This window comes from Panthera onca, chromosome A2 (assembly GCF_046562875.1).
Source record: "Panthera onca isolate mPanOnc1 chromosome A2, mPanOnc1 haplotype 2, whole genome shotgun sequence".
Classification (NCBI taxonomy): domain Eukaryota; kingdom Metazoa; phylum Chordata; class Mammalia; order Carnivora; family Felidae; genus Panthera; species Panthera onca.
In genome coordinates this window covers 165,332,668-165,344,981 of record NC_138340.1, presented here as the reverse complement: position 1 = coordinate 165,344,981, position 12,314 = coordinate 165,332,668, and the positions used below count along the sequence as shown (strand labels likewise).

At 49.9% G+C, this 12,314-nt stretch overlaps 1 protein-coding gene across 1 annotated transcript in view; it reads right to left on the bottom strand.

Moving 5' to 3' along the window:
- Positions 1 to 12,314, bottom strand: part of DPP6 (dipeptidyl peptidase like 6) — an 856,594-nt gene that overhangs the window by 769,967 nt on the left and 74,313 nt on the right. The window lies entirely within an intron of this gene.

Genomic DNA, 12,314 nt, shown 5'->3' with positions numbered 1-12,314 from the left:
TAATGCTGAATTACATTTCACCTGAGGAGCACCAAATGCCTGCTTAGGGCAAATTAAAAACCTCTAAGCATCATCTAAAAACAGGTAAGTGGAAATTCTCTGCAGGGAAGAGAAGTGTGCAACGGGGAAATTTTATTTTTTCATAAGCACTACAAAAAGCAAAATGAAATTCATACCTGAAGTCAATACCACTTTGACTTGTATTTCATTTCGAAAAAAAATACTGCATAACTAATCAAAATTCCCATGAAATTAGATTTTTTAGGAGAGAGCTTTTAATAAAAAGAAACAGGGGCACGCCTGGGTGGCTCAGTCAGTTGAGCGTCTGACTTCGGCTCAGGTCATGATCTCCCGGTTCGTGGGTTCAAGCCCCATGTCGGGCTCTGTGCTGACAGCTCAGAGCCTAGAGCCTGCGTCGGATTCTGTGTCTCCCTCCCTCTCTGCCCCTTCCCCACTCTCTCTCTCTCTCTCTCTCAAAAATAAACATTAAAAAAATGTTTTTAAAGAAACAAGCACCAGAAAAATTAAGTTTAAATCACTGACTTATGGGCAACTTCCAGCAGATGTTGGGGAACCATTAAAGGCACAGGCAAGTCTCTCAAGCTCCGTATATTCTTCAAGTCTAAAGCCACCGTCATTCCCGATCAGATGGATGGCTCTCCCTACATTCCACTCACCAGGGCACTGAAGTTATGTCACATATCCCTAAAGTCGCTAACAATAAATTTGATGTCGGGTACCAAAATGGTTTAAAAACCAGCCCCCGGGGAACGTCAGTCCAGTGTCCTATCACACACCCCGTTATTCCTTGAATATTACAGCTCAACTTTTATTGAAAGCGGCTGGAGTTGGCAGAGAAGTTGCTAGTATGTGGCATGATCTGAGAGAAGGACTTCCTTCCTAAAACTACCACTCACACTTTTGTAGTCCCTCATTAGAGCTTTGTTCTTTTAGAGGAACAGGCGGCTGTAGGAAATACACCGAGCTGGGGTTAGTGACACGGTCTGGGTTCGAATTCCCCTCACTCAGCCCAGAGAGCTCTTTACCCCCACCTGTAAGAGGCAAGAGCTGAAATACAGGTGTGCAAGGCCCCTTCCAGGTCTAGCATTGTATAGCACGATTCTACGTCGGCTCATTGCCCCACCAGCGGTGATACAAGTATCTCCAAGAATCCCCTGCTGGAAGAAACTGATTGGACATCAAGCCCCCCCAGCAGCTCCTAGAACAGTCACCGTTAACGCCTTAGCAAAGATCGCCTGGAACTGGAGCATGAGGTCCTGTCCTTAGTGCAGGCAGGGGATGCGCCGAGTGGCAGACAAGGACGGGCTATTAACTGTGATCTGCTTTCAGTGTGGTTTAGAACCCGCCCCAGAGGGATCTTGGGGACACAAAGGAGGACCAGCCCCCCTCCAGTAAAGGTGGAAGGATGAACGGATGAGGTCGCGAAGGCGGTCTGAGTCTGCGAACGACTCACACAATGTCTCTTTCAGCCTCTGTCGTCCTCTTTCACAGACATGGGGACGAAGTCCCTTGTATGCAGGGGAGAGGGAGTGAGAGGAGCGTGTGCATGCACATCTCCAAAGGTACAACCCTGGGTGACGGTCGCCAGGTGCCGTTTGCCGAGGGATTCGTGGCCGAGGCTGGCACCCCACAGAGAACGCGTCAGTCAGGCACAGAACTGGCGGAATCCCGGAGGCAGATTTTCCGAAGGACTGCCGGGCTCTGGGCAGATCACTCCCACGCGGTATTTTTTATTCACGTGATGTAAAGGCTGAATGAGTATCAACGTCAACCTCGAGGAAGTCACAGAAGGACAGCTTAAAGGTGTGTTTGGAAGATGACAGGTGCGATCTTGGTGCTGGATCCAATGTCTCCGCCAACATGCTCTCATCTGTTCAGTGAATCAATACTCTTGAAGCCCCTGTGTGTGTGTGTGTGTGTGTGTGTGTGTGTGTATTCTCATACACGTTCATATATATTTGAATATGTTCCTATTCATGATATAGATATACTGATATAGATATTGATATATTCAAGTACATATATACTTGTGCATATACACATACACATATACATATGCATATACATATACATATACATAAAATGGATTCTCTCTCTCTCTCTCTCTCTCTCTCTCTCTCTGTCTCTCTGCCCTTCCCCTGCTCACACTTGCTCTCTTTCAAATGAATAAACTTAAAAAAAAAAGAGAGAGAGAGAGAGAGAGAATTTTTCGGAGCACAAGTTAGTCCTGGAGTCAGCACGGCCACGACAGACTGCTGTCTGATGGGCAGTGAGCAACTCATGGGGACTCTGTCAAAACGCGTCCCTTGGGCACTGAATGAGCACATATGGGGTTGGACAAAATACACACACACAAGTACAGCCAGAGCCCAGAGGCTCTCAGGAAATGTACATTAGCTGAACCCAGGCAAGAAGACCAAATATCCCTGCTGCAGAAAGCCAAATCTTTTAAAAACTGGTTTGCATTCATGTTTTTACTACAAATAAACTATTTTATGAGAAGAGTCACTAAACACATTTACAGGGGAATTTTTATAGCTTTGCTTGAATGTTGACTTTCTTGTAACAATGTAAACTATTGAATTCAGAAAAACATTAAGTAGGAACTGGAGGGGTTTTTGTTTATTTTCTTTTTACTTCTTTAACATTTATTTATTTTTGAAAGAGCGAGAGAGACAGAGTGCGAGCAGGGGAGGGGCAGAGAGAGAGGGAGACACAGAACCCAAAGCAGGCTCCGGGCTCTGAGCTGTCAGCACAGAGCCTGATGCGGGGCTTGAACTCACGAACTGCGAGATTGTGACCTGAGCTGAAACTGGATACTTAACTGACTGAACCACCCAGGTTCCCCTTCTTTACTGTTTTCAATAAAACAACACCAAAAAGATCACTCTAAAATAAATATAAATATTTTTAAGTATTTGATTCCCTAATGGGAGAGACAGGTAAGAATTGTCACAATGCCCTCCTCAAAAGGCAGTGAGCCACATCGCCTTTCAAGATCTTGTGTGGGCTCTTTTCTTCCCCCTGCCCCCCCCCCCGCTCTGCCTCTTCTGGGTGCTGACCACAGTCCCCCTGCCATAGGTCAGCTGCAGGCATTTCTTCTGTACCTGTGCTCTGCCAACACCTGCTTCTTTCTCTAGCCTTTGGGGAACCATCCCTCCTACTGCTGTAGGCACCGTTGCACATGCCCTGTGGGCTCTGTATCCTGACATTTTGTGCCCAAACACATTCTCGAGAGTTTAATAACCCAGAACGCACACAAAATGTGAATCCATTTTCGGCCGATAACGGAAAACCCTAAAACGGGACTCTGACCCTACCTTTCCAAGGCTTAAGAAACTCGGAAGTCACTCCTTCCTCCCGTGTTCTTCGGTGAGTTTTAAAATTACGCACTAAGACAGAAACGGTGACGGCGTGAGGTGAAGGAGGGCTCGCCATGTCACAAGACACCCAAGTCCATCAGGCCATCGCTCACGCACCTTAACGTACACAACGTTATACGGCAGTTACAACTCACAAGGGCTGGAAAAAATGAAGAAGAGTCCCTCCCCCAAATAAGTAAAATGAAACTATGTGCTAAACGTGCGCAGGCTGACCGCTCTGCTCTGAGGCTCGCGGCTCTGTCATTCTGCAGGCGATGCGCCTGGGGACGGTCACTGGAGGGGAGGCACCGTCCCCAAACCTCGGCCAAGATTACGAAGATTTGAGACAAAGGGAATTCTCCTGTCCCTGAGCGCCCATAGGCACACCTGCTCACACTCACTCCCATTCACACACATGCTCACGCGTCCACACGCACATACTCACCAGCTCTGACACGCTCACACGGTGCTGGGCACCTCTGTCCATTCGGCGCCTTCCAGCCCCACGTCGCCGGCCCCCCTCCCTCCGGCTGGTGATCTCTGTGACCCGGAAGGGGAGACGCCTATCAGGGCACACACACCAACTCTCCCACCAGGTTAAGATGTGGCTTTGGTTTTTCCGGGGGAAGACATCCCGTTTAATGAGTCGAGCAGCTGACCGTCCCCAGCCCTGCTGCCCCCTGGCTGGTGCACCTGCATCGTACTGGCCACACCTTCCACCGACTCCTCAGCTCTGTGCCGGGAACAGCAATGCGACGTCCACAGTAATTTGGAGCTCGTGGAGACTGCACTTCTGGGATTCACTTATCCCCCCCCCCCCCCGACCGTGTGCGGGAGTCCTCCTGACCCCTCGTCTCCCAAGGTCCCGTCCGTGGGAAGAAGCACGTCCACCCCCTGCACCTGCCCATCCGGACAACAGAAGGCGGGTGAGCCAGACGGAGGTCACCGCTCGTCCTCCTCCCACCTCCCCGGGCCCCTCCCTGACCCCTCTCCCCCTTGGCTCCCTCAGCAATCACGGTGACAGTCAAGTTTGGAAAAGGCCAGCTGACATCAGAACTTGGAACACTAAAAACAAAGTGCAAATGCTCATCCTCAGTCCAGATGAATGAAGGTAATTCTGTCCATCTGCCCCATTCACTCACACACACACACACACACACACACACACACACACACACACACTCACACTCACAGCCGCAGACCCTCCCTAACCGGCAGGCCGGACAAGCTGGTCTCCACTGTCGGATGGGCTGCAAGCAGGAGGGACCTAGTGGTCGTGCCCGTAGGCACAGCTCACGACCATCACGCCCGGGCAGCTCCAACGTGGCCCGCCCTCCTGGCCGCGAGCGGAGCACAGGCCACCAGCTTCTGGCCACCCTCACGTTGACACATTGCCTTTCCGTGCCCCCCTTCCTCCACCAAGGGAAAGAACTCACAGGAAAAGCCACCCACCGAAGATGAAGTTCGCTGAGAAAATCCCACCCTCGCTCCCCGGGATCCTCCAGGGACAAAGGGTAATTAGGGGGCGGCTGTGGAACGACTCCCGGTGTGCTTTTTAGGACTGACTTCCAATGTTCCAATGACTTCCAATGTTCAGGTCCCCGCACCCCAATTCAGTCCTCCTCGTGCGTCCTGTCCTCCCTCCCGCCAACCCCCCACCCCCCCAGGCCCGTCTCTCTGACCAGCTCCACACTGGCTGATGACAAAGCACCCCACAGGCTGCCTCCCTCCTCGTAAATCACGGCGGCTCCCCGGACGGCGGCCGCTGGCTCTGAAGGAGGACACCGTATTATTTATGCTGCACTCACACACCTACGTACTGAACTCCGTATTTAAATCAGACAACAAAACAATGGTACCAGGGGAGGCAGATGAACAAAGTCCTGCCTGTCCTCCCCAGGCACAGAGCCTCAGGACAACCCACCGTGAGAAGGGAGGTCAGTACCCGGGACCAAGCACCAGTCCACCTGCCGCTGTGCCCACACCAATGTCAAGGCTCTGGGGTTAGCAGATAACGCAAGGAAACCCAACGGAAACAGAATACGGTTGACATTTTGTTTAGTTTCCCATGAGCCAAAAAAAAAAAAAAATATGTATCGGTCCGACTTGATCCTTTCCCAGGTCTGTTTGATTCTATGTGGTACTTACCAAGGAGACACTTCTCTGCAGAAAAGATTGGGAATCGGTGCATTACAACTGTTACCCAACAATAAATGACATCTGGACAGATAAAAAGAAAGATGCTTATTTTCTAAGTAAGCTGCACCTACGGAATACTAAACAAATCAATCCACACCAAACAGACTTTACTCTGGAACCATGTGGCTTTACTAGAAACGCATTTATTACTCACTTATTACAGTAAATCTTTTTCCCCCTTTTTTTCTGAAGTTTCATTCAAATTAAATGATTTGAGAAAGCTTTTGAACACCAACTCTATAAACCCATCTCTGTGCAAGGTGTTCTATAGGATAAAGAGAAGTACGAAATAATAAGGCCGTTTGCTCCAGGCACTTACAAACCGCCCGATGGGTTCTCCTCATAAGAAATATTTCTTGCTGAAATGTAAATCCTCTATGGAAGCTTTAGGATAAATTTGTCTGTGCATGAAAAAAATCCAGACCTTGCAGGATTTGAAAGGAAAACTTCACCGATGATTCTTGCTAAAAGCTGAATTTAATGTTGTGGCATGCCATTGACCTGGACAGAGATAGCACTCCACTCCGGTGTGATTTCTGTGGTTCTGTGTTCTGTGTCCTAGGTAATCATCTGATTCTTTTCAAGTCTGGACTGAGACGAGGAGGTCAAATCTTTGTATCCGCCCAATCTTTCCTTCGGGGCACAGTTTCCGATCTGCAAGATCTAAGCAAATGCCCGGCTGGGTCACATCTTAATTAAAAAGTCCATGTTCAGTTTGGGGCCCTGCAGAAGTAAGACGAACAGATCTTGGAAGGAGTTCAGAGGAGACCATGAGAAAACAGTAAGATAACTTGTGTCTCCACCTGGACAAACAGACCAGAGGCTCGGAGAACTTCGCAGGAAGGCGTGATTGCATGGAATGAGTGTGAAAGCAATTCTTACGTGAAGATGTCTTTAAAGAGTGACAGATGGGTGTATTTTCTGTTCCCAACGGGGACTGTGATTGAAAGGGGTTGATCGAGTTTCAGCAGAAGGGAGGTAGGTCAGACGTCACATATCACGTGTGCCAGTAGTTTCTAAACAATGTAGTGAGTGTTTTTGTTTTGTTTTGCATTGTGTTGTTTTGTTTTTCAGAGAGAGCGAGAGAGAGAGCGAGAGAGAGAGCGAGAGAGAGCGAGAGCACGTAATCAGGATAGAGGGGCAGAGGGAGAGAGAGAATCCCATGCAGGCTCCATACTCAATGTAGAGCCTGACATGGGGTTCAACCCCACTAACTGTGAGATCACAACCTGAGTCAAAATCAAAGAGTTGGGGCGCCTGGGTAGCTCGGTCGGTTAAGCGTCCGACTTTGGCTCAGGTCATGATCTCACGGTCCGTGAGTTTGAGCCCCGCGTCGGGCTCTGTGCTGACCGCTCAGAGCCTGGAGCCTGCTTCAGATTCTATGTCTTCCTCTCTCTCTGCCCCTCCCCTGTTCATGCTCTCTCTCTCTGTCTCAAAAATAAATAAACGTTAAAAAAAAAATTAAAAAAAAAATCAAAGAGTCGGACAGTCAACCAACGGAGCCACCCAGGCGTCCCTTGAGTGTTTTGTTTTGAAAGAGAAGTTAGTAATTACCTTTGTGTTTTCTCAGATGTCTGGAAGGGAGAGAGAGTTATAGACTGCCTGTTAACATCTTTCATTTTCTTCTTCCACCAAGATTTTTCCTCAAAGGACAGGCATGGATTGGAAGTAAAGGATTTTCCTACTCAGGTACTTTCAGGAATATAGATTGTTCCAGAATCACAGTTTCACCAACTTTGGAGCGAGAGGAGAGGTTCATTTTTCCACCCACCCCAAGTTGTCAAATGCCACATCTAAGCCATTTAGTTTGTTCCCCAACATGTCACGTAGTCTCTTTCCTCTTTGCTATTCCGTTCAGTCTTCTACTGGAATGTGGAATGTTTTGGAATGTTCAGTTTGCCACCGGAAGTAGCGAACACCTGTCAAAGCCGTCTCTTGAGCACAAGCGTAAACTAAAGAAACGGCACGACAAAACCACAGCCCTTCCTGTCTGCAGCCCGGGGTAAAGGTCAAGGGCGCTCCCCCTCTGGCCTCAAGTGTGGGCAGAGGGTCTGTGAAGTTGGTAATGATGACACTGATGTCCCCACAGCCACTGGTCACACGTTTGGCTTGGGGATGCCCTAGACCCCTCTGGGAGCTGTGACGTTAGTCTTCCTGGGACAGAAGCAGCCCTCCGTGGGTGGAGCTGGGGACAGAGAGGGTGATGTCCCGACACCATCGGCCAATGCGTTCCCCGCAAGGCGACTCACAAATGAGGAAAGGGAGACAGAGCAGGAAAGCGAGCAAAGAGATGCAAGCTAGACACGTCCTGCAATCCCCTCGCCTCCCCCGGGTCACCCTGCTCCTGCCCTGTCATGAGATCCATGCGGCCGAGGGAAGGCACAGTGCACTCAGAACGTGAATTTCCGCTGTCATCAGAGGAGGCGAGGACACACCATGTGCACAGACACAATGCTGGAGGCAGGTCTGCACTGCAGGACAGGCTTGCCCGAATGTCTCCTGCCCCAGCATAGGAAGCGCAGGAAGCAGGTGCTCGATGGAAGTTGCTGGAAGGAGTGAGTGATCACTTTCAACCAGGCCCTTACACCTGTCGCACTGAGCATGCACAGACCCAGTGTTCACTCCTCACGGCCACGGGACCGGTGACAGAGACCCCGGGGGTAACCACTCAAACTTCCTTGCCACGGATCACAGCTTTGCTCTTAAGAGCGGGGCGTCACAGAACCAAAGATGAGATCAGAACTCGCAGCTACACCTAAAAGGTTCACATTCAGAGAGCTCAAATTCTAAAACCATAAAGGCCTCGTGGGGGAATGCGTGGAAGAAAGAACAAAACGGATATAGCAAGTGGGGTCAGCACGCTCACTTTTGCCTACTGGTTTCCTTCCTAATCCAGGAATGCACATGCCAAAACCAGTGGAACGGGAATCTCTACTTCCAGAATGTTCATTTTGCTGCCACAGGAAGAGGAGAATGATGCCCTGACAGTCACACATGCCCCGAGGTGGCATTATGTCCCAGGAGTCTGCCTGCTTCTCGGGGCCCCAGGATCTGAAAGGCAGCGACACCCCTCCTCCCGTGCTCCCACCTGTCTTAACGTTGGCTTTCATTTCCACAGGTGTTGCCCAGATACGCGGGTCTACGGAGAGTTCTTCCTGTGTGCTTTCCAATAAAGACTCTTAAATTCTTAAATTAGCGTATAGATCAGATAGTAGCCAGAGACATAAGGAGAAAAGGCTCTGACCTAAGAATGAAGACACTCCGTCACAAACCCGGGAATAACATTCAGAGATCTCATGCCTTGCCCAAAATTTCACCTGTATACTGTGTGTGTGTGTGTGTGTGTGTGTGCACGTGTGTGTAAGATGACACGTTAAGAAATGATGCCGAGCACTGGGGAGGCAGAGATAAACCAGTCACAGCTCTTATCTCGAGGGGCTGATACCTGAGATGGATGTGGTGGCCCAGGAATTAGTACTACACATGTCATCTAAGAGAAGGGCAGTCCAATGGTGGCAGAGACGGCTGGCTGTCACCCGCGAGGGCCTCCTCTTGCCTCTCCCCTGCCCACAACTCCATCCCCAGCACCCCTCACAAGAAGGTGTGGCCACGGTCCAGCTTTGTGATGACGGCATGATGGTGCCACTTAAGCCCACACTGCCACATTGAGCTTTGGGTGGTAAGGAAAACCGGGGACAGGGAGAAAAAGGGAGAGGACACTTGAAGATTTCTGCATTTAAGGCGCAGTGGTGATGAGAGAACGAGCAGAAGCCACGACGGCTGGACAGGAGCGCAGGGATGTTGAGAGGCTCGGGAGGCAGGCGTGAGGGGTCTGCCTGGGGTCTGTCTCCCGCCCCCACAGGCCACCAAAAGCACAGCCGCTGGACGACGGCAAGTCCCCACGGACACCCCCGGCCTCTTACCCCCTCCTCTTGGACAGTGGTCCTTAAGGCTCCATCATGACCTCCGAGAAGCTCAACTTTGGCAAATGCTGAGAATTTTCCCCGTTTTGCATGAAAATGGTTTCTCGCGCTCCCAACCTGGCTGAACACCAGACCTTTCACTTTGACTGACAAATTATTTCTAAGACATTTTTCCACTGAAGCTGAAGTCCTTGCTGTTTTTAACAAAATACGTTAGTTGTTATTATTAGTGTTAAATGCATGAGTGCACTCTGACCGATGCACCTTCGTGACTCCCCCTGCATTCTGGCAGGGAAACCCGGAGAGGAACGCATCTGTTTGCGATGCCGTCGGTCAGGATAGGGTTCCTCATTATTGTCTTTCAGAGAAGCGACCCACGAGGACTAATACAGCTGACTGGCCACCGTAACAGTTGTGCTCTGAGACCCTGCAGGGTCCCGAAGTCCTTCCCCTTCTCCCCTCTCCTCCCTACCGCGGGGGCTCGGCTTGTCTTTCTTCCACAAACACTGACTTTGGGTCTTGGCTTACGTGTATTTGCGACAACCCTACCTGCCGGGCTCCAGTCCCACGTCCAAGCACCCGCCAACACCTTGCATGCTGTAGGGCATAACCGTAAGAAAAATAAAAACAAGAAAAACAGTGACTGAAGTTTCCTGAAAATCCTCTATGTGCTGAGCACTTATTCAAGAGCTTCTCAGGCATCACCTTGCTGATTCTTGTAACAGCTCTGGAGAGTAGTCTTATCGCTGCTCCCATTTTACAGATGACGGAACTAAGGCTGACAGGTGCCATCAGTGGCCCCAGATCACACATCTGGTGAGTGGGGGGCCCATTATTTGATTTCAGGCATTTTGACTTCAAAGCCTCCACATTTCTATGGCTTTCATCCATTTTTTAGGGATATTCAATGAAGACTTAAAGAAAATCATCTTGACTTCTATCTACGTTTTTAATGATTTTGATGTTGAGGCAAAGGTACAGGCAAACTCTTATTTTCACCAAGACCTTGCAGGGAAACGTTAGGCTGACTTTGCCAAGTAAAGAAACAGAACTATGACTGTAGTATTTTCTGGCAAGTGTGCTGTATTTTCTCTTTTAGTTCAAGCTGCCTGAATTCTCTAAGAAAGTGTCTAAGAAGTGTCTACAGGCTAAAGTTTCCAGATGCTTTGTGGGGCCTTTTTTTGGTCCTATTTTCAATGATCTGTTCTCTAGCCCTGTGCCTAAGGGTGGCCTCACAGATGGCTCCTTTCATAAGCGAAATAATTATTCTGTTAAGCGAAGACCCTTGCTTTTCTACGCATCCTATTTCTTCCACCACATTCTCTTTATTTGGGGGTGCACCTCCATTCTCTCAGGCCCAACACGTTTGCTCTTCCCTCTGTGTACCTCGATCTTGTGCCTTGCAGTCACCTCCACGCCGCCTCTGTGTCTGACACACAGTAGGTATTAAGCGTTTGCGAAACAAAGAGGAACACTGAATTAATGGCATTGAATTCCCCGAAATACGACTCAAAAATATTCATCCAAACGTGACCCCTCATGTGGACACGGTCGAAGGGTCAGTGCATTAGGAAGGATTAGTTTCGGCTCCAGCAATAAAAATACTCAAGAATGACAAGCGGGCGAGCCCTGCGAGGGCTCAGTGCTGGTCTGCTGGGTCGAGCGCGGCTCTCTCTGGCTCAACGCCAGCAGAACGAGCACCAAGGACACAGTTGGTAGCTTCCGACCCGAGTCTCTGCTCACAGGGTCCTCGATTTCAGGACCGCCCCGAAGTGGGACTGGATGCAAACTGAAGGACGCGAGGCTTGGGTTCTTTGTCACCGACCCTCGGGGCAGAGAGCCGGCGTAGGGGAGCCTTGGAGGAAAACAAGACAGGTAAGAGAAAGGAGGAATGGAAGAATATTTTCTTACCCAAACGTATTTGAACACTCTGTGTACGCGTGTGTTCTTGTCCCCTCTTCCTCTTACACATGCAGACGCTCATTCTGAACCAGGCAATGTGTCTGAAAGCTGATGGGGACCTTAGAAGCATCTAACCAACCATCTAACTTTGGGGTGGGGAGAGATCACCAAGGAGGAAACAAGCAAATCAAGCTACTTCACACGGAATGTTTGAAAACAGCAAGCCCTAAGGTCATGCTTCCACAGGAGCAAATGCAGGACCCCTCCCCCCCCCACCCCCCCGCCAAGTACAATACAAAGACACCTGCCTACTATCAGCTACACCTCGGGTTAACCCACTGTGAACGGTACCAGCAGCTTACCTGACGGAGCCGGTCAAAGCTGTGGCCTTTCACTCCTGCCTGGCCCCAGATTGTGTCTCAAGCCCATGGCGCCGCTTGAGGGAAGCTGACCTGTCACCCGGTGGTCTGGAGATTTCCCAGGTAGACCAGGCTCCAATGAGCCAATCCTTTCCAGATCACTGGAACAGCAAAGGTAATCCACCTTCCAACACTTTGTCAGCGGCACACTCACCTGATGGCGGTACATGGGACCGACTGGGCTAGACGAGGCCGAATCAGTTCAGGAAGATGGGCAAAGCCACTGAACATGAAGGGACACCAGCCTGCGCCTAAGAAGTCCTGTCCTCTAGCATCAAATGTAGACCAGGACCAGCATTAAAGCTCATATGTAAAAAATGAACAGTGCCCAACACTAAAGCTACTCTCGTTCATAGAGACAACAAATGCCCTTATTCGGTCATGAGCCACCAGGAAGAATCCTCAGAGCATAGGAACAACCACTCCCATCGGTCCAAGGACACATGAGGTCAGACCACCCTACCACTGCACACGCAAACACACACGGG